Below are 17,625 nucleotides of genomic sequence, written 5' to 3'. Positions count from 1 at the left end.
CCAACCCTGCTGTGGGTTTGCTGTGCAAGGCTGTAGTTTTTTCTTCTCATGCTGGGTCTCGATTTCCACGATAACCTCTGCAATACTTTCCCACTCCATGAGGGTGATAGACCTCAGAACTCACACCTAAACATTTTTAAGAGCTAAAAAACAACACAGCAAAACATTTAGAAGGCTCTCTGCTCAGGAATGTCACAGAGGAAGTGTAATTCTTTTTGTGATCAAGAGGCTCAGCTTCAAAAGCATCCAAACTGCAGCTCTCTGTGGGACACCTTTCTGCAGGGTTATTAATAAGGAATAATTGTTTTAAGTGCAGAAAAGTGTGTGTACTCTCCATTCCCTTCCAAAACCCCTGCATCGTTTGTCCTTAATGAATAATGAAAGATGCTTTTGTATTGCTTCCCACCCATCGTCTTTAAAGTGATTGTTAAGCTGTAATAAATAAGACTTTAAAGAAAGTCAGGTAGAGCTGGTTTAGAAGGAAGTTTAATTCTGGACTAATATGAACAGCACCTGCCTCTGTAGGAGTGCGGGGATGTTACAGGGCTTTTGGTGGTGGTGGCTTTTGCTCAAAAAGCTGAATTATTGCTAAGTGATTCTGAAATGCTGTTGCATAGCTGCACAGAGGTTTGTAGGTGCACTTCCACCTCCCAGGGGGGGAAGCTGGCAGCTGCCATATCCAGGACACGCACTGCTGCACGATCTCTTCCCCATGAGAGGCGATCTGTCCTGGGAAGGGAAGCCCCAGCAGGAGGCTGTTTGCTGTGGAAAAGCCAACACATGCTGCTGGGAAGCTGGTGCAGTCGTGTCTTTCCCTTCCGTGGCGGTCCGTTCTGCAGGGGAAGAGCTGAAGCTTGGATGGGATTTGGGCTCCTTGCTACGGGAAGGACACTGAGATGCTGGAGTGAGCAGAGAAGGATAAGAGAAGGCAAAGGGACAAGGAAAAGAGCAATGGGGAGCAGCTGAAGGAGTGGGGCTGCTCAGCCTACCGCTGCCTGACAGAGGCTGCTGTGAGGTGGGGTCTCAGGGGAGACCCCTCAAACTGCACCGGGGTGGGTGTGGGCACGAAAAAGCTCCTTCCAGGAGGGATTGGGGTGGGTGAGGTGGTGGAGTCGCCAGGCCTGGAGGTGTAGAACTTCAGTGAGTCCGTGATTCTGTGAAACTCTTTTGGCAAGAAAACACCTGATCGCTGAGATCAATCTGTGAGCACGCGAAGCAGCCGAGCAGAGCATAGCCGATGAGGAGGAGGGGACGGGAAACACCCGAGCACCGCCGGAACCGCTGTCGGACTCCTCGGGTTCATCCCTGGGCGGCGGGCTGCGCTGCGAGCACAGGGAGCAGCGATCCTCGCCCAGCACCGGGGCGGCAGCGCAGGCAGCGCAGGCAGCGCCGCGCAGCCGTGGTTCGGCCGGCGGGAGGTGAGGGAGCGGCGGGGCGGGGCGGGCTCTGCTCCTCCTCCTCCTCCTCCTCTTCTTCCTCCTCCTTCGGCGCGGGCAGTACTGCTGCGCGTCCTGCCGGGCGTCCCGCTGGAAACGGGGGTTTTGCTGCACGTGAGTTCGCTTTTTTTTTTTTTTTTTCTTTTTTCTTTTTTTTCCTCTCTCTCTCTCTCTTTTTTTTTTTCCTCCAATCTTCCATCGGTTATTATTTTACTGATTCTTTCTTTTTTTCTTCATCTTGTGAGTTTTTTCCCCGGTGTTAATTGGGGGAAAAGAAGCGCGGTGGTGCCGGCACCGGCAGGAGGACCAACTTTGCGCTCTGAGTTGTGGCTGCGCGGTTCCGGGCGGGTCGGCGTGGGGAGCAGCGCGGATGAGCGTCTGTATGTATCTGCCCGCTGTGGTTCTGGGTAGTTTCTGTCCGTAGCGTTCCTCGGGCAGCCGCTCCGCCTTCTGGTGGCCCTACCCCGGCTCTAGCGGAGAGCGAAGTCGGCAGCGTCCGCGTGCTTTTTGAAGGGAGAAAGGGAAAATGTCTCTCCCTTCCCGCAGCGCCCTGAGCCGGGCTGAGAGGGAGCGGCCCCGAGCGGAGCTGCGGCCCCGGGCCGTGCGCTGCGGTGCTGCGGGACCCCCGCGCCGGCTGCGCTGCGAGTGCGGACCCCGCCGCCTCCCTTCCTGCCCGCAGTACCGCTCCCACCCGCGCTTTGCCCACTCCGTCCTTCTGCACTTCGTTCCGATTTGGGCTCCTTGCTGTTCTCTTTTTTGTTTGTTCGTTTTGTTTTTTGTTTTGGTCTTTTTCTCCCGTTCTCTAAGGCGAGGGGTTGGGAGGGGAGTAAGAGTCTTTCTAAGCAAAACGGACGGGGATGCCGTGGATGTGTAACGCGGAGGGCTGCCTTTATCCGGTTATCCCAGAGTGAGGAGCCCATGGCATGGCAGACCCTCGGGCTGATCCACAGCATCTGTTGTGACGGCATCTCGTGGGGTTCCCTGCTCTGGGTTTGGCTTAGCTGAGCTTTGCTGGGTGCAGGTGGTAAGAGGGGTGGCAGGAGGGAGCACTCACTGCTGGTGGGGCAATGCTGCCGTGGCCTTTGGGGAACAGCTTGGCAAAGGAAGGTGAGTATCCAAAGCATCGCTTTCTTTAGAAGAGGCAGATGTGTGGCAGTGAGGGTGGGCAGGAGGTTTTATTTCGGAGTTGTAAAGAGAGGAGTGAAGCTCTTGGAGAAGAGCAGCTACCTGGAATAAGCGATGGGAATGGATCTTTCTGAAGGATCAGAACCTGATGTGTTTCCAGTTCTGAGAGCTGCCAGCTGCCTGCATCTCAAATGCTTTAACGAAGGGAGCAGAACTTCTGGTGTGTGTTCCTGTCTGATGGCTGCGTGAGGAGCTCTCAGACCTAGAAGCAAACCTGCGTCTGCTCAAGGAGAATGTCTGGAATTAAAACATTTGACATCCTGCAGGTGCTGTGGGGTTACACAGGACTACGTGTGTTAATTGCATGCATTGGGAAGGGCTGTGTTTACCTTGAAGTGAATTGTGGCTTTTCTTTTCTCATCCCCTTCACACTGAGTTGCTGTTCTGTGTGGTATGGGGTTCGTGGTTTTTGGAGAGCGTGAAGGCGTTTCTTCCAGAGTGACTGCAATGAGGAAGCCTTGTAGGGATAGAAGCATCATGAGCCCAGCTTTGGGCTCAAGTTATGATTCCTGTACGTCCACTTGTTCAGTCACAGCTTGAGGTTTGTGCTGGAAAGACTGAAAACACCAGAAAAGCATGCTGGAAGAAAGTGCACTGAGCAGGGGTAGCTTGAGAATAACTGACACCAGGAGTTGGTGAGACATTCACGCACCTGCAGAGGGGGAGGAAGCATCAGATCAATAACAAGTTGGCTTTTTATAACTGCAGAGCTTTAATTGTATCACTTAAAAAGCACACGTTTAGGATGATTTTTCATACCTGTGCCTGCAGCCGAGGCTGAATCTGCGGAGTTCACGCTGATGTGGGTAATCTGAATCAAGCTGAACAGCAAAGAGCCTCTTAGGAGAATCTGAAACCCAGTAGGCATTTTTCAGACCTGAGTTATGTCACTTTTTTTAGAGGTGCCTCAGGCGATTGCATTTTAAGAAGACAAAGCTTTTGTTTTCCAGCTGGCCTAGAAAAATAGCAAGGATGAATCCAAAGCAAAGGCTTTCAGAAGTTGTCATTTGCGATTAAGTTGATTCTGCTGTTGTGCACAGGGATGTTGCTGCCTTCCTTGCAGTTGTGTGAACTGTGTCTATTTTTATTTTATCCACCAGTCCTAGCCTACCTGTTTCTGTTTGAATCAAGTAAGTCACGTTAGAGCTTCTCACTAACATGAGTGTGTATTTAATTAGCAGGGCAGGTGTTTGCTAGCTGCATCTCTGTTACAAAATTAGTTGTGTGTACTTTACCAGGGGCAGAAGAGAGGTGACACCAGGGCAGGGATTGACAGCTGCATACAGCGTCCATTTCTGCATCTAAAATACTGCACTTCTGAAGGCACAGGCTTGTAACAATGAGCAAAGACTGCTTTCCTTTGCACATCCAAGGGAATCCACAGTTTGCATGGAAACAAGAAGTATGCGTGCTAATAGCCAATCTAAAGCTCTTCTTGTGGCTTCTGGTGTTCCCTGCAGCTGAGAATGATGGCAGTTAGCATCCTGTGGCTGCCAGCCTACAGCAGAAACTGCATCTGTGGAGTTGCAGCCTGAGCTGGGGGTGTGGACACCACGGGGATGCTTCAGCACAGACAGCAAGAAGTGTGTTCCTGCATTCTGCAGTTTTGTAAGCTCCTGCTGAGGTCCTCAGTTTGAGGAATGCTGGTGATGACATCTTTTTCTTAAAATGAGAACAGTTTCCCTCTCAGGAAAACCTCACAGTCTTGTAACAGAATTGGCCCTATTAACGTGGTCCAGAGCTGTATGGAAGAGGAGGAGGCATCTCGGGAGCTCTGCCCTCCTACTTGTGCTGCGTGCCTGCCTCTGCTCTGGATGTCCATGGGAAGGCTATAAGGGCACTGTGAGTCATAGCTTTGGCTCCCGTGTAGCTCTGACACAACCGGTGCTGCCACGCTCCCTACCGAGGTCACTGTACCTTCCCATAGGGGAAGGCATGGGAGCTGACACTCCAAATGCAGGAGTGCAGCTTCTGCTGCTTCCCTGGGAAGGCTTGGGTCCTGCTCCTGCAGCACCAAATAGCATTTTCTCAAGCCAGTACTCTTTTTAATATGTTGAAACAGAATGCTGGCTTGCGGTAAGGTATATGTGAGGTGAGGCTTGGTCCTTGGCTTTACAGGGAAGGGAAGGTTGCCCCACTGATTTCAGGGGCCATGTGCAGAGGCCAGGCACTGGGTCCAGTAGCATTTCTGCTCCTCCAACAGTCTATTTCTTAACATAACCTTTTGTAGTCTCAACCAGTTGCCTTGCAGTTGTCTTTTTTTTATTTTCATATTATTATTATTTCTGAAAAGTCTGTTTTTAAAACAGAAAGCACAGTGTTAGTTGTTTTTTCATAGAAGAGGGCTGAGGTAAACAGCAGAGATGCCCGTGGGCTTTGTCAGCATGAATTCAGCCATTCCATGGTGTGGCATGGTTTGGAGCAGTAGGGGCTGGAAAGTGGCAGAGCATTATCTGATGCCTTTACAAGCAGCTCATGTTCAGGCAAATGCAGCCACAGTAGGAATGAACGTGAACTCATCTTCTGGTTGCCGCTGCATGCTGCAGAGGGACGGGCAGGTGGGATGCAGTGGTTGAGACAGCTGAGCACATCCCCTGCTGTGCTGAGATGGAGCAGTTGCATCCTGCTGGGTCCACTGTCCCTGGGGGGGAGGATGTCCTTCTATGCGGGGATCTGTGCCTTTCTGTGGATGTACTGAAACCCAGAAATGTGGGTGGCTTCTATGTGAATGATGGCTCGCTCTGGAAGCTGGGAGCAGGTGGATGCTGTGATTTACGAGCGGGTTCCTGAGCTCAGGACTGGAGTGGTAAAGGGCACCAGGCAGGGGGTGTATGGCTGCTGCTCCTCACGTGGCTTCTGCTGCCTTTCTCAGGCAGTTTTAATCTCCTCTTTCTTCCTGCATTTAGCAAAGTCTTCTGGGAAGCCGTCTGGGGAGGACTTGTGAGAAAAGTGTTCCTTCAGGATGTGGGATGCACTGGTTTTGCTGGCTGCCCTATGTAAGGGGAGGGCCTTGGCTTGGAGGGGGGTCAGTGTGAGCCCCACATGTGGGTGAAAGTGAGGGGCAGGTGCTGCTGCTGGCTCCGTGTGGGGACTGTGTGCTCAGCTGGGGCAATGTGCTGCAGGAGATACAGCATGGCAGGGCTGCTTTCTGGAGTTTGTCATGGCTGTAAGCACCACAGAAATCCTCTTGAGCCTCTCCAGCCACTTAGGCTTTGTTCTTTTCGCTCTTGTTACTGAATTTACTCTAAATCATGCTTATTCATTTCAGTGAAGCAGTAGAACTTTGCCTTGTGCTTATGCTCCCCAGTAGCTGCCCACGTCCTGGTGTTTCCCTGCAGGCACAGGAGCCATTTCTGCAGATCGCACTGCAGGAGTGGAACCAGTTTGGAAACTTCAGTGTCTATAGAACTACTGGGAAAGTTCTGGTGCAGGTACTCTCACAGCCCAGGTGCATTGCTTCCTTCCAGCAGCTATGTGGGGCACAGGGGATGGTGAAGAAGCTGCTGGAGGTGAACTGCTACAGGATTCCATGAGAAGCCCACACCAGTGAACAGCTTTGATAGCATGTGGGGAGCAACTGCTGCTACAGATGAGCATCAGAACTGGGCATGGCTCTTCTTTCCTGGTAATGAGGGGCAGTACTTACCTGCAAATGGGCTCCCAGCTGCTTTGCTACAGTGCATGTAGTATTTTCAGGGAGGTGCTGGTAATAAGCTGTGGCTTGGGAATGCTTCCTATGAGCAGAATCACACCTGGTGGCAGGAGGGGAACAGGAAGGGCTTAGGTGGTTTTAATTAACATTGTTCTGTGGAAGAAATTAAATTGGGTCTCTTGCCCCGCTTGCATGCCAAGCAGGAAGGGCTCAGCGCCCCTGTGCTGGGCTGTTGGCTGCCTTCTGTTTGCATTAGGGGAAAAAAGCAATTGCTGTCAGCTTCTACCCAGCTCCTGGGACCTGTCTGCTTGTTTATTTTGGGCAGATTATTTTCAAATCACTTTGAAGATGGGCTCGAACACTGATCATCAGGGATAGTCCTTCATCTGCGTTCTGTCAGCAAACGTTGCACGAAGTGTATTGTAAATTACCTGCCTTCCCCATATGAAGGGGTGGGCACTGCCAGAGAATGGAGCGCCCCATCTGGGTGTCCGCTTCCAGAGCAACCTAAGAGCTGCTGGCCTGTCTTCCCTCAGCTCTGAGAGGGTTATGGGGGGATGCATGTGGATGTGCACAGGTGAGGCAGGCTCTGCTCTGTACCTGTTGCTTTTATTATCATTTCAGTTTGCAGGTGTCACACCACCAACCCATTTTGTGCGCTTCCAGCTGATGATGTATGTCTGCTCAAGTACTGCTTTGCAAGAGGGGGGGAAAAAACAATGACCTCAGAATTGATAGATTCTAGCCTTGTGCAGTGTAAACATCTATATTTTATGGCTCGTTGTGAGGAAGCGGTGCAGGGGATTGTGGCTCAGCAACTGAAAACTAGACAACACTGTCCATGGCAGAAGGATTGGAACTAAATTATCTCGAAGGTCCTTTCCAGCCCGAGCTGTTGTATGTTTGAGAAAGGAGCCTGCTTTAGGGAGCTTGAGCCACTGGGCTGGTGCTGGGTGGATGCTGGTGCAGGGAGTGAGGGCGGCTGCTGCTGCTGGCTGGCTTCTGAAATCCCAGACAAGATGAGGCTTTTCTTCTGACCCTCAGATTTATTTATTTTGTCTCCAGAGCCTTAGTGTCCTGAGCAAGGGGAGTCTCTAGCAAGTAGGCTAAAGAGTAGCTGGTAAAATAAATGCAAAGTGATTAATCTGCTTGTTCTTGTTTATTCCTTTAATTTTATTTCCATTTGCAGTCTTTATCATTTGACCAGGTACCAACAGTCTTGGAGGCCTTACGTTCCTATCTTTGCATGCAGTACAGTAGTATCTGAGGATCCGTGTCCAGATCCAGCGAGAAGGAGCTGTGGCTCTGGAGTTTAGGCTCTAAATAGATAAGAGGTAGGAGGGCATGTGACTGCGCCTGACCTTGGTGGTAGTGGAGTTGGGAATGACGCCAGCTCTCTCTGCTCCCAGCTCACCCTCCTGGAGGTTTGCTCTGCTGCTCTCTCGGCTCTCCTCCCCCCCCCTTCACCCTACCTGGTGTGCGGGTGAAGCTGGGGAGCTCTCTATGCCCAAGCCCAGCTTTCTAGCTCTCCTGCCTTTCCCTGCCTTTCTCCATCCTTGTAGCTTCGCCCTGTCCTGGTTCCTTTCATCGTGGAGGAGCTGGGAGCCTCAGCAATGCGTGGCATGTGACATTTAGCACAGGAGCATAGCAGTCATTTTAGCAGGGCTTAGCATTGGCTTGCAAGGAGATGACGCTCTGCTAGAAGCCTACCTTGTGTAGGAGCACGGCTACTCTGCCAGGACAGCACCAGTTTTATCTCATATTGCTGTATCTGCTTATTTTCCTACCTTTTTTCTCAACATAAAACTCTTTATGCAGGAACAAACACCTGCTGCTGGCAGGGTGACCTGTGCTTGGGTTTTCTTTTGGGAAAGAGGGGACACCAGAATGAGAGTTGGGGTTATTGCAATACTCAAAGGGCGCTGGAAGGTTCTTAAGCTGCCTTGAGCACATGGCTGGGTGTGTGCTGCATCCCCCTACGAGGCTGCTCGTGATGCTTTCAGCCTAGGTACAACAGTACCAAAATCACCTGTAGAGAGAAAGGTGTAATAAGGGAGAGAAGTGGCAATACTGAGCTCCCATTTAAATCCCTGCACAGCCTTCCTGTGCACGGCTGCCTTTTCTTCACATGCTTTTCCAGGCAAAGCAGGTGGTGCTTAATATCTTTTTTTGCATACAAACGCACGGCGCGCAGCGTAAGGCCACTCACATCTGTGTGCTATGTAGGTCAGATGCGTGCTCATCCCTTTACAAAGACCCGAGCTGACAGCGTTCCCTTCCTGCAGTGATGGGGAGGACGGCCACGTGCTGCCTCTGTTGGAGCCCTGCCTAGGGCACAGCCCCGGGAGGACCTGCATGCAGGTAAAGTGTTCTCCTCTCCACGTGCTGCGAGGAGCCTTGTTGATGAAAGATGAATGTATGCTGTGTGTCAGGGGTTGATGGAGTGTCACATCACATTAGCCTTACGGTTCAAAAATACTGAAGGCTTCTGTGCTGCACGTCTAGCAGATGCCTTTTGCTTTGCTCTGAATAAAGAGCGTGTCTGTGCTTCTGCTGCTGGAGTTATTAAAACACAAATCACTCTCCCTCCTCCTCCTCTCCACACCCCCAGCCAATCTTGTTGTGGTATTTCGTGACCTTTTCTCGCTTAGGTTCTGTTGGTGGAGGATAAAATGAGTTGAAAACAAACAACTTGTCTTGCCCAGAAGCACGTCAGGAATGCAATGTAGCGCTGAGTCTCCCTTTTTGCTTTGATGGACGTGGTGCCAGGGACAGATGTGTTTGTCCTGTGGGAAGTGCTGTGTTACGGTGAAAGCAGCGGGGATCACGGATAGGGCTACTGCTGGTCTCCCACTGGAGCTGTGTCCTCTGAGCTTTGTTTGCCTCCAGCCCTGGCAGATGGTGACTCAAGCCAGCCCACTGGGCTTCTACATGTTCTGCAGCTCTTACGTCTTGAAGCTGTGTGGGGATGCAAAGACTGGTTCTTTCAGATGCAGAACAAAAACTTGGGAATGTGACCCCATGGGAATCTAAGCATCCATTGAAAATGGATAAATAGAGGATCTGTGGTTTATTTTAAAACTCAAGAGGGAACTTTGAAGTTTCCTCTCCCAGGGAGCCTTCAAGTAGTGTCTCTGCAACCTGAATTTCTTATCCCAGGTGAGGCGACCTTGTGAGCAGTCATGAATGGAAATGGTAGCAGATGAGGATCAGAGCAGATGAAGATGGGTGTAGGAATGTCCTCATACGATCCAGTGTGGTGGAAGATGTCTCTAGTATTAAAGCTGATCTGCTTGTTCTACAAGACTATCAAGAAACGTCTGGGATGAAAGAAGGGCTGTACCTGTTATTTCATCCTTCAGCAGGTGAGAGGCATCCCAAGTGCTGCCTGCTTGCTGAGAGTCTCAGAACCGGGTGTGAAGTTTATTTATGCCATTTATGCCATTGGATGAGTAGTTAGGACTTGAGGACCTCTCAGCAGTAAGCTGGTCCTTGTGAGCAGTGCATGCAGGTAGGTGGGGAGCACTAATGCAGCCTTGGCTGCATCAATTTAGGAGCATTGGTCCTGGAGGTGGAGAGGGGTATTAACAGGCTCCAGTGCAGGGAAGTGAGCTCTGGGCTTCATGGAGTTGCTTGGAACAGAGACACGAAGGAAACACTTGGAGAGAAATTGGGGGAAAAAACATCTGCACATCCTGTGCAGGCATTCTAGCTGGAATCTTAGTGTGCAATATGTGAACTGAGCACATGGAGTTGGCTCAGGACAGACATCTCTGCTGGAGAGACCACCTCGCTAAGTGCTCCCTGGCTGTGCTCAGCTGGAAGAAAAGGGGAGAGATGTTTCCTATGGCTGCTCTTTCCCTTCATCCTAAATAAGATGAAGTGTGCATCGTTAGGGAAGCTCCTGAGTGCAACCAATCTCTCTTTAAGTCCCTGCTGACTGACTGAAACTAAGAGGAAACTAATGAAATCCCTATTGTTGCTACATATTTTTTTGACCTTTAAAGGGAGAATGTGCTGGTGAGTCAGGAGACCCTCTGGGAAATCTGTTCAATTTGTTTTGGGCAAAAGGTGAACTGAGATGCTGTGGTGACAGTAGCAGTTTAAAAATAAAGGCAGAGATCTGAGCTGTGCAGAAATCTTGCCGTGCTGCTGTCTCTGGTTTATGCACAGGCACAGAAGTGGAGTCCCCAGAGCTGTCAGGTGGCTCTCAGCTATTCTGGTTACAAAGCAAATAGAGACGCTGAAATGGTTTGCAATTTTCTCCTGGCTTGATTCTAAAGGCAGGGTATAAAAATCCTTGTTTTCTGAGCATGAGAAAGGAGGTGAAGAATGCTGTTCCCTGTCCGGCATCTACATAAAAAATGAAATGCTGGTTTTGATCAAAATGAGAGAACTTGAATGTTTCTAAGGCAGTCAGTGCATTTTGTTGTGTTGCAGCTTTGCCCTTCAAGCGGACTGAGCCTGTCTGAACCTTCCAGCAGCTCCATCAAGCCTATGCCATTTTCATGTAAATTTGGAGTTAGATTGGAGGAGAGGGGTTAAGGCTGAGCTGAGACGCTGCTAATAGCCACAGAGTTTGGAGGAGAACAGGTTTGTTTGTAGTTGCTTTCATCAGGACGTGTAGTCATGGATAAGTGACCATTGCTGTACCTGGTTTGAAATGCAAGTCCGTTCTTTACAGATGCTGGGGTTGGTTTTTCCCTAATGAGGACCTCTGATTTGATGGTCTTGTGCTGAAATACCTAATTTTTGGTGTTCTGATGTTTTGAGAAAGCTGTCCCTTACTGTTGTGATGCTCACAGCTGTCTTTCAGCCCTGTTGGGAGCCAGATTCCAAATACGTGCATGGAGCCCCCCTCAGTGCCTCTGTCAGTGCTGGTATGGGACATATCTGCAGTGAATCTTGGGCTGAAGTTGGACAGTGGCTTGTTCGGAGGAACCTGCAACCTCTCCCAGCTGCTGGTCTGGGCATTGTCAGGAAAGCCATGCAACCAGAGCAGTGTTTGTATGGCATCTGGAGGCAGGTGGCTCTGCATCAAGCATGCTTGTAATGGCAAGATGGGTAGGAATTCAAGCCCAGGCTGCTTCTCAAATCCTGCACTTGAACCATTAGCATAATTTCCCTGGCACCCAAGCGTGGGTGCAAGCTGTTAGTAGAGCTGGGAGGAATGTCTGTGGTTTGAGGGCCCCACCAAGACTGTTCCCATTAGCCTGCAGCAGCAGCAGCTCCAGTGTGCTGCTAGGTCGTTTTGCCAGCCCTGTCCTGCTGCTGGCACTCTTTCTGTTCCTACCTGAATGTGTGAGAAGAGGTGTGCTTTGATTTACCTCAGAACATGTGGATTATTTTGACCTAAATCGTACAAAGATGCTTTTAGAGCCAGAAATGCTGTGTTCCCTGCTGGCTCCAGTTTATTAAAATAACAAATTCGTAAACAATAACTCTTCAAAGCAATGTGCTAGAGAAGCTGCAGTGCTGTATTATGTATAAAACATGACCCTGAAGAAAGCAGCCTGTTCCTCCGTGGTCAGCTTGTAGTTCTGACCACTCCTGAAGCAATGCTCAAAGCAGGGGATCTCCTTCTCCTCCTGAGACTCCATAAATTATGACACTAGATCTAATCTGTGAGGTCTTTTTTGTCCCTTGTAAGAGGAATCTGTACCCTTACAGATGTCAGCAGTGCCTCCCGTACTGGGGGATTTGGCTGCAAATTAGCATGAGATACTTGATTTAAAGGAATTAAAGATAGCTTTGTCAAATTGTTTGGTCTGGCATGCTTTATCTGTGCTGCAGTGATAATGAGGAGCTCCTTCCAGAGCTGCTTTCTGTGTGTGTACCACCCTGTCTCCTCAGAAAGGCACATGGGAGGTGAGAAAGGTGGGTTCTGTCTCATAGGAATGTGGAAAAGAATGGTTTCACAAGGCTGTGTTGGTCACTGGTGTCAGCCCTGTGCCCAGCAAAGTGCTGTGAGCTGTGACTTCAGAATTGATGTGGACTGCTTGGGACCAGTGTGTCTTACCGTCTCAAAAGCCATCTGGGGGAATGGGGTCCTTACAGGTGATGTAAGTGGGCAGCTCAAAGCTGTACATGAAACGTATTGCATGTCTGTGTGTCCCCTCACAATTCACTGTTCCCCATAGACAAAACTCCACGTGCATCAGGGTGATCATTTGGCATAGCCTGGTAGGAAGCTGAATCAGAAACCATGCTTTCCTCTTGGCTTTTTTTTCTTTTTTTACTTTTCCAGGGTAGAAGGCTTTTCATTAACCTCTGTTTCTCCATGGAGACCTCTGCGCTGTTCTTGTTTCTGGCAACTCTTTTCTCTTTCTAGACAACAGTTTCCCCCCTGCATAACAAGTGCTCTCATGACTTGAAATTCTGTGTTATTTGAGCGTAGCACTTTCTTCCCCTCTTCCTTTTTGCTGCCTGAACTTCTCCAGGAATCCTTTCCTAAGATTTATTCTGAGAGATTTATTCTTGCAATCATTTTAGCATGAGGTCCAGCAGCAAAGCAGGGGAAAAAACCCCTCAGCATTTCATATTGTATGACCGCGGGAGCCCTGGGTGTCAGACCCCCATGATGAACCCTGCTACATCCCTGAGCAGGGGCTGGGGGCCCTGTGCTGTGTGTATGTGGAGAGAGATACAGGGTGCTTCTAGGCTCTGCTGCACAGTGCATGCTGCCCCTCTGCATGGGATCAAGGCAGGGGGCTTGAGGTTAAAAGAGGAATAGCATTGTGTTCAGGGCCTCCATAGGCAGTGCTGCATGCCTTGCATAAATCCTTGAAGTTCCTTACAGCTCCTCTGTCTGGAGTGCATTTTAATTGTTTTAATGTTTCTATGCTGCTTGCTGCTACCAGCTGTCATGCAGGTGATGGCAGTGGTCTTGGAAAAGCAAAGTGGCGAAGTGACAAATAGTGAGAAGTTTCATAACCATACAGCGGTGCTGTGGCCTCCATGCATTCTCCTCCACCCCTGGACCCACTCCAGGAGATCCACGCCAGGCTGGATGTGGCTCTGGTCTGGTAGTTGGCAACCCTGCACATAGCAAGGGGGATTGAAACTGGATGAGCATTGTGGTCCTTTTCAACCCAGGCCACTCTATAATTCTGTGAACTGCACTTGGGAGTATAGGTGTGCCTTCAGCCTTGCTCCACGTAGGAATGGTGTCAGTGCTTCAGTACAATGTCTTTCCACACTTCACAGGCTCTGCTCCTGTTCTGCTCTCTGCTCGGTCTGGCTGTGTGCTGGAGAAAAAGACTGATGGAATTCCCCAGCTGAGCAAGCCCCTCCAGCACTGCCAATGCAAGGTGGCTTTTATGACTCCAGTGTTTTGTCGTGATTCATGACATTGCTGGTGTGGGTGTAATAAGTGACTTGAGTGGCTGAGATGCTGTAGGCCTGATGTAAAGCTTTTCCCACTCTTTGCATGGATCTTTGCATGGCAGTATAGGAGCAGCGTGTCAGCAGGTGAGTGTAGATCAGTGTTGGTAACATGGGTCCTGTGTCAGGAGGACGTTGGAGCAGACGTTGCATGGAGCAGGATGGATGGCTGGGGAGCACTCTGGCAGGGGGAGGTACTTCTCCTTGTTGAAGATACCCAGACTTGTTGGCTTTCTCTCTTGAACAGACCGATTAGCCTTCAAAGTTTGCTGAATTCATAGAACCCAGCATGAATTCTTGATCTTTGTGGTGGCTGTCCATACTGCTCTGGAAGTGTGGTCTCCAGGTCACATTTGTCCTTTGTCTCTATTGCTTATGTGCTGGAGCGCATAACTGGCCAGGCAAGCCTGCTGGTGTCCTGAAAGAAACCTTAGCTGTGTCCATCCTTACAGCCTGCATCGTGGGCAGGTCGTGCTAATCTGCACTGCTATTTTGCTTGCTCATGGTATGTGTTAGGTGCTGGACAGACTGAGGCCTCTGGGCTGCCTGCTGCAGGCACTGCTTGCAGGCAAGCCAAAATGCAGCTCGTTTCATGCTACCTGCAGGGGAATGGTGATATGGGAGCCAGATACGATATACAAAAGGAGGAGTTCAGGAATGTTTTATTTGCTGTGTAGCCTTTTTGATCCAAAAACACTTTTACAGCTGATGAGCCCGATTTAGCTTTCTGATGTTCTGGTATGAATTGGGAGTTATTTTTCTGATTTCACCACAGCTGCTTTGATTTGGCAATAATGTAGTAGAGAATTAAGCTCTATGATAAATGGTGCCCCAGTGGAGCCGGAGCAGCTGCTTGTAGGTTTGGACCACACTACTCAAAAGGAACTGTCTGACCTCATGGAGTAGCCCTAGTAATTTATCATTCATTGAAAAATAGCTGCCTCCTATTCTTTCTCATCTGGGCTTGTCCAGAAGTTCCCTGCTCTTTGCTGTCCACAAGTTAGAGCTTATATTTCAGGGGATGGAATGGCTGAATACTTGTGGAGTGACCTCTGTGCTCTGAATTTGTGGGGAACCAGCTGTGTCACTTCCCTGGGCTGTGGGAAGTCAATCCTAGCCCAGTGTCAGCATATGGGAGCACAATGAGATGCTCAGTTCTGGTGGAGATCCAATCCCTGAAAGCACGGCTGCAGGAAGGCTCTTCCACGGAGCAGCCCAGAAGAGTTTGTGAGTATGTGCTGCTGCAAGAGCTTTGTTTGCTGCAGCGATGCTCCGTCTCCACTCAGATGGGCTCATCCAGCATGATGTTGTATGAGCAAAGGTGCTTCCCAGGCCTTTGTTTCACATCATCCATGAATTGCCCAATTCCTTGCTTTGAATGCATGCTGGAAGTGTGTGAATGTCAGATCCAAAGCTGCTTTTGGAAGGTCTCGCTAGTTTGGTTCTTGGATGTGATTCTAGCTGTACATGGCAGTTGGAGCACAGCCTTGTCAGCCAGCACAGGTTGACCCGAAGCCCACCTCCATCCCCTCCTGTGAGCCTCTCCCAGAGCATCTCCAGCAATGGCAGGGGGAACCAATGGGGTTTGAAGTGTCCTCTGTTTTCCAGGTGCCACCTCTTCCGCCTTGGCATCTTGGACAATTTCCATAGTAAAGAGCATCTACCCATGGAGCCAGCAGCTTTCTGATGAGTAGAATCTCTGGAATGTGAAATTCAAGAATTAAATGGCTTGCAGAAGCTCCCGTCTTCCGTCCCAGCCAGCTCTGATCACAGCCACATCCCTTCTCTTCTTCCCAGTGTGTAATGCAGAAAATCCTGAGCTATTTTTACTGTTACAATTAATCAAGGAAGTATCCTCGATTGCTTTTTAATTCAGCATCTACCAGCATCTTTAGGGAGGAAAGGGGTTAGAAAAAACTTCATTTCCTTGCATGTCTTTGGTCCATGGCTAATAATTATTTTTAAACTGCCTGTGATGTTATGAGTTGGGTGATTGTAGGTTTTTTTTCAGTAGTTGTCAAATGCCAATTGTACAGCATGCCTCTGAAGTCTTTCATTACCTAAGTGATTTGAGCCTCTGGGTGAAGCAGGCTGCTGATAGCCTTTTCAGATGAGTTTGTTTCTCTTTTTTATATTATTTTTTTGCAGTTGTTTGGCTGGAATGTCTTCATCAACATTAGTTGTTGAAGGCCTTTTTTCTTTTTAAAGGCTAATCTGCTGCCTGTCAGCTCGCCACAGAGCTAGTTGGCATTCAGCATCCCACACTGCAGTCACATTGGGGAAAAGGAAGTGCCTGTGTAATAACAATAATTGAAAATTAATAGTAGATTAAATTAAAACATAATTAAAAAACACTAATGCTCCCTGTGAACAAAGGCTGATTCCTATAGGAGCTTTATGAATTGAGGAGGAAAAGTCTGTGACGCTTTCCCTGGGCCCTGTCTATTCCAGCCTGCAGATCATTAAAGCAATTATAATTTCACAGAGGTTTGATCTGGAATTGATTTCTTTGTGATAATTCAATTTAGAAGCTTGCTTCCTCCAGGGTGAAAAATGACAGAAGATGGAGTGTATAAAGCCTTAGCACTGTCCAGAGGCACATGCAGCTGATACTGAGCCAGCCGGGGGTTTCCTTTGTGGGCAGTCTGCTGGTGGCCCTACAGCTGGTAGGTGTCATAGTGCTTAATTAGGAGATGATCAATATGTGGAAAAGGACCCATCAGAGTGCAAAGCTGAGGACTGGGTGCTGCTTCAACGTGCTGAGGTGTGGTTGAAACTTCACGTGGAATCTCACTGTCATGATGGGTCTCAGGATGTTGGTGTCACCAAGACCAGCATATCCACCTTGCCTTCTGCCAGACCTGGTGTTGTGGCCCTGGTTGGGGAGAGCTCAAAGCCTTTTTGGACAGCTGGAGGTGCTGCCTGCCCTGCTCTTGTTGGCTTTCTCTCATGTCATCCTTTTCTGCCAACCTCTCTGGTTCCTTGGGGATCTCACACAGGTCACAGACTTCTCATTCCTACTGTGGGTCAGTCATGCTGAGGATGAAAACGCCTGGTGTGCTGGATGGCTGCTGGGGGCTGTGAGCAGGATAGGTGGTGGAGGGAATGTAACACGGGATGGATGCCAGGTCCTTCTTCCTCCTTGCTGGGGACTCCGGTGGCTCCAGCACATGCCTGGTGTCCTTGGCAGCCAGTACCATTTTGGTTACATTCTTAGAGGGCCCTGCAGAGAGTGCTGGCGGGGTGCTGATGATTGCCAGAGTGCAGCTGCCTGGGTCTTGTCAGCTGTGAGAAGAGGGATTCCCGTCCGTCTGTCCCCTCCCTGGCAGATTGTCTCACTCAACAATGAAGTTGTGTACATTGGAACAAGAGGAGCCATACAGGATATTTATCACTGGGTGTTGGACCATGCTGGAATGTCGTTTTCACTCATACATGCACTGGTGGCTGTGCCACCTGCAGCACATCTCTGCTGTGTCTGTGCCTGGGCCCATGCCTGCTGTATGCATTGATGCACTTACAGACGAGCAGTGCATTTATTTCATGGCTTCAACTTTTGCTTGACTCAACCTCTACCATCTTTAGACCATCTAATCTTGCTGTAAGACACAAGCACGTGTAGGATGCTCCCTCCTGCAACATGCTGTCACCTTTTCCATGGGGTTGTGCAGAGAGGAGCAAGGCTGCCACTGATCAGTTGGTACAGCCTTTGCTTACAGCCAGTCGTGGTGCAACCAGCCCTGCAGCTGCATTCATAAAGCACTTGGCATTGCTACCATGCAGAGATGCTCCAATGTGCTGTCCTGCTGCTGTGCTCAGAACTGGGCAAATAAATTCCTCCAGCCCAGTCCTGGTGGGTTTGAGAAGGCTCTTGGGTAGCCAGATCTGGCTGTCATGATGGAGTGAGTGAAGGGAAGACAGAGCAAAGTATAGTGAAATGCAGCAAGGCACACTGAATTCAGTGTAGAG

The 17,625-nt window shown here is 49.6% G+C and overlaps 1 protein-coding gene across 2 annotated transcripts in view; it reads left to right on the top strand.

Annotated features, from left to right (window-relative positions):
* Window positions 1-1,444: 1,444 nt before the first annotated feature.
* Window positions 1,445-17,625, top strand: part of RALY (RALY heterogeneous nuclear ribonucleoprotein) — a 108,794-nt gene continuing 92,613 nt past the window's right edge. The window contains exon 1 of one of the 2 annotated variants that reach the window (XM_048963553.1): window positions 1,445-1,550. The gene's annotated coding sequence lies outside the window, so the exon portion shown is untranslated. The remainder of the gene's footprint in view (window positions 1,551-17,625) is intronic. The other variant, XM_048963554.1, reaches the window with a different exon arrangement.

This window comes from Lagopus muta, chromosome 16, assembly GCF_023343835.1.
Source record: "Lagopus muta isolate bLagMut1 chromosome 16, bLagMut1 primary, whole genome shotgun sequence".
In the NCBI taxonomy this organism is placed as follows: domain Eukaryota; kingdom Metazoa; phylum Chordata; class Aves; order Galliformes; family Phasianidae; genus Lagopus; species Lagopus muta.
Note: the sequence above shows the minus strand (reverse complement) of the source record. Positions and strands in the feature narration are given on the sequence as shown.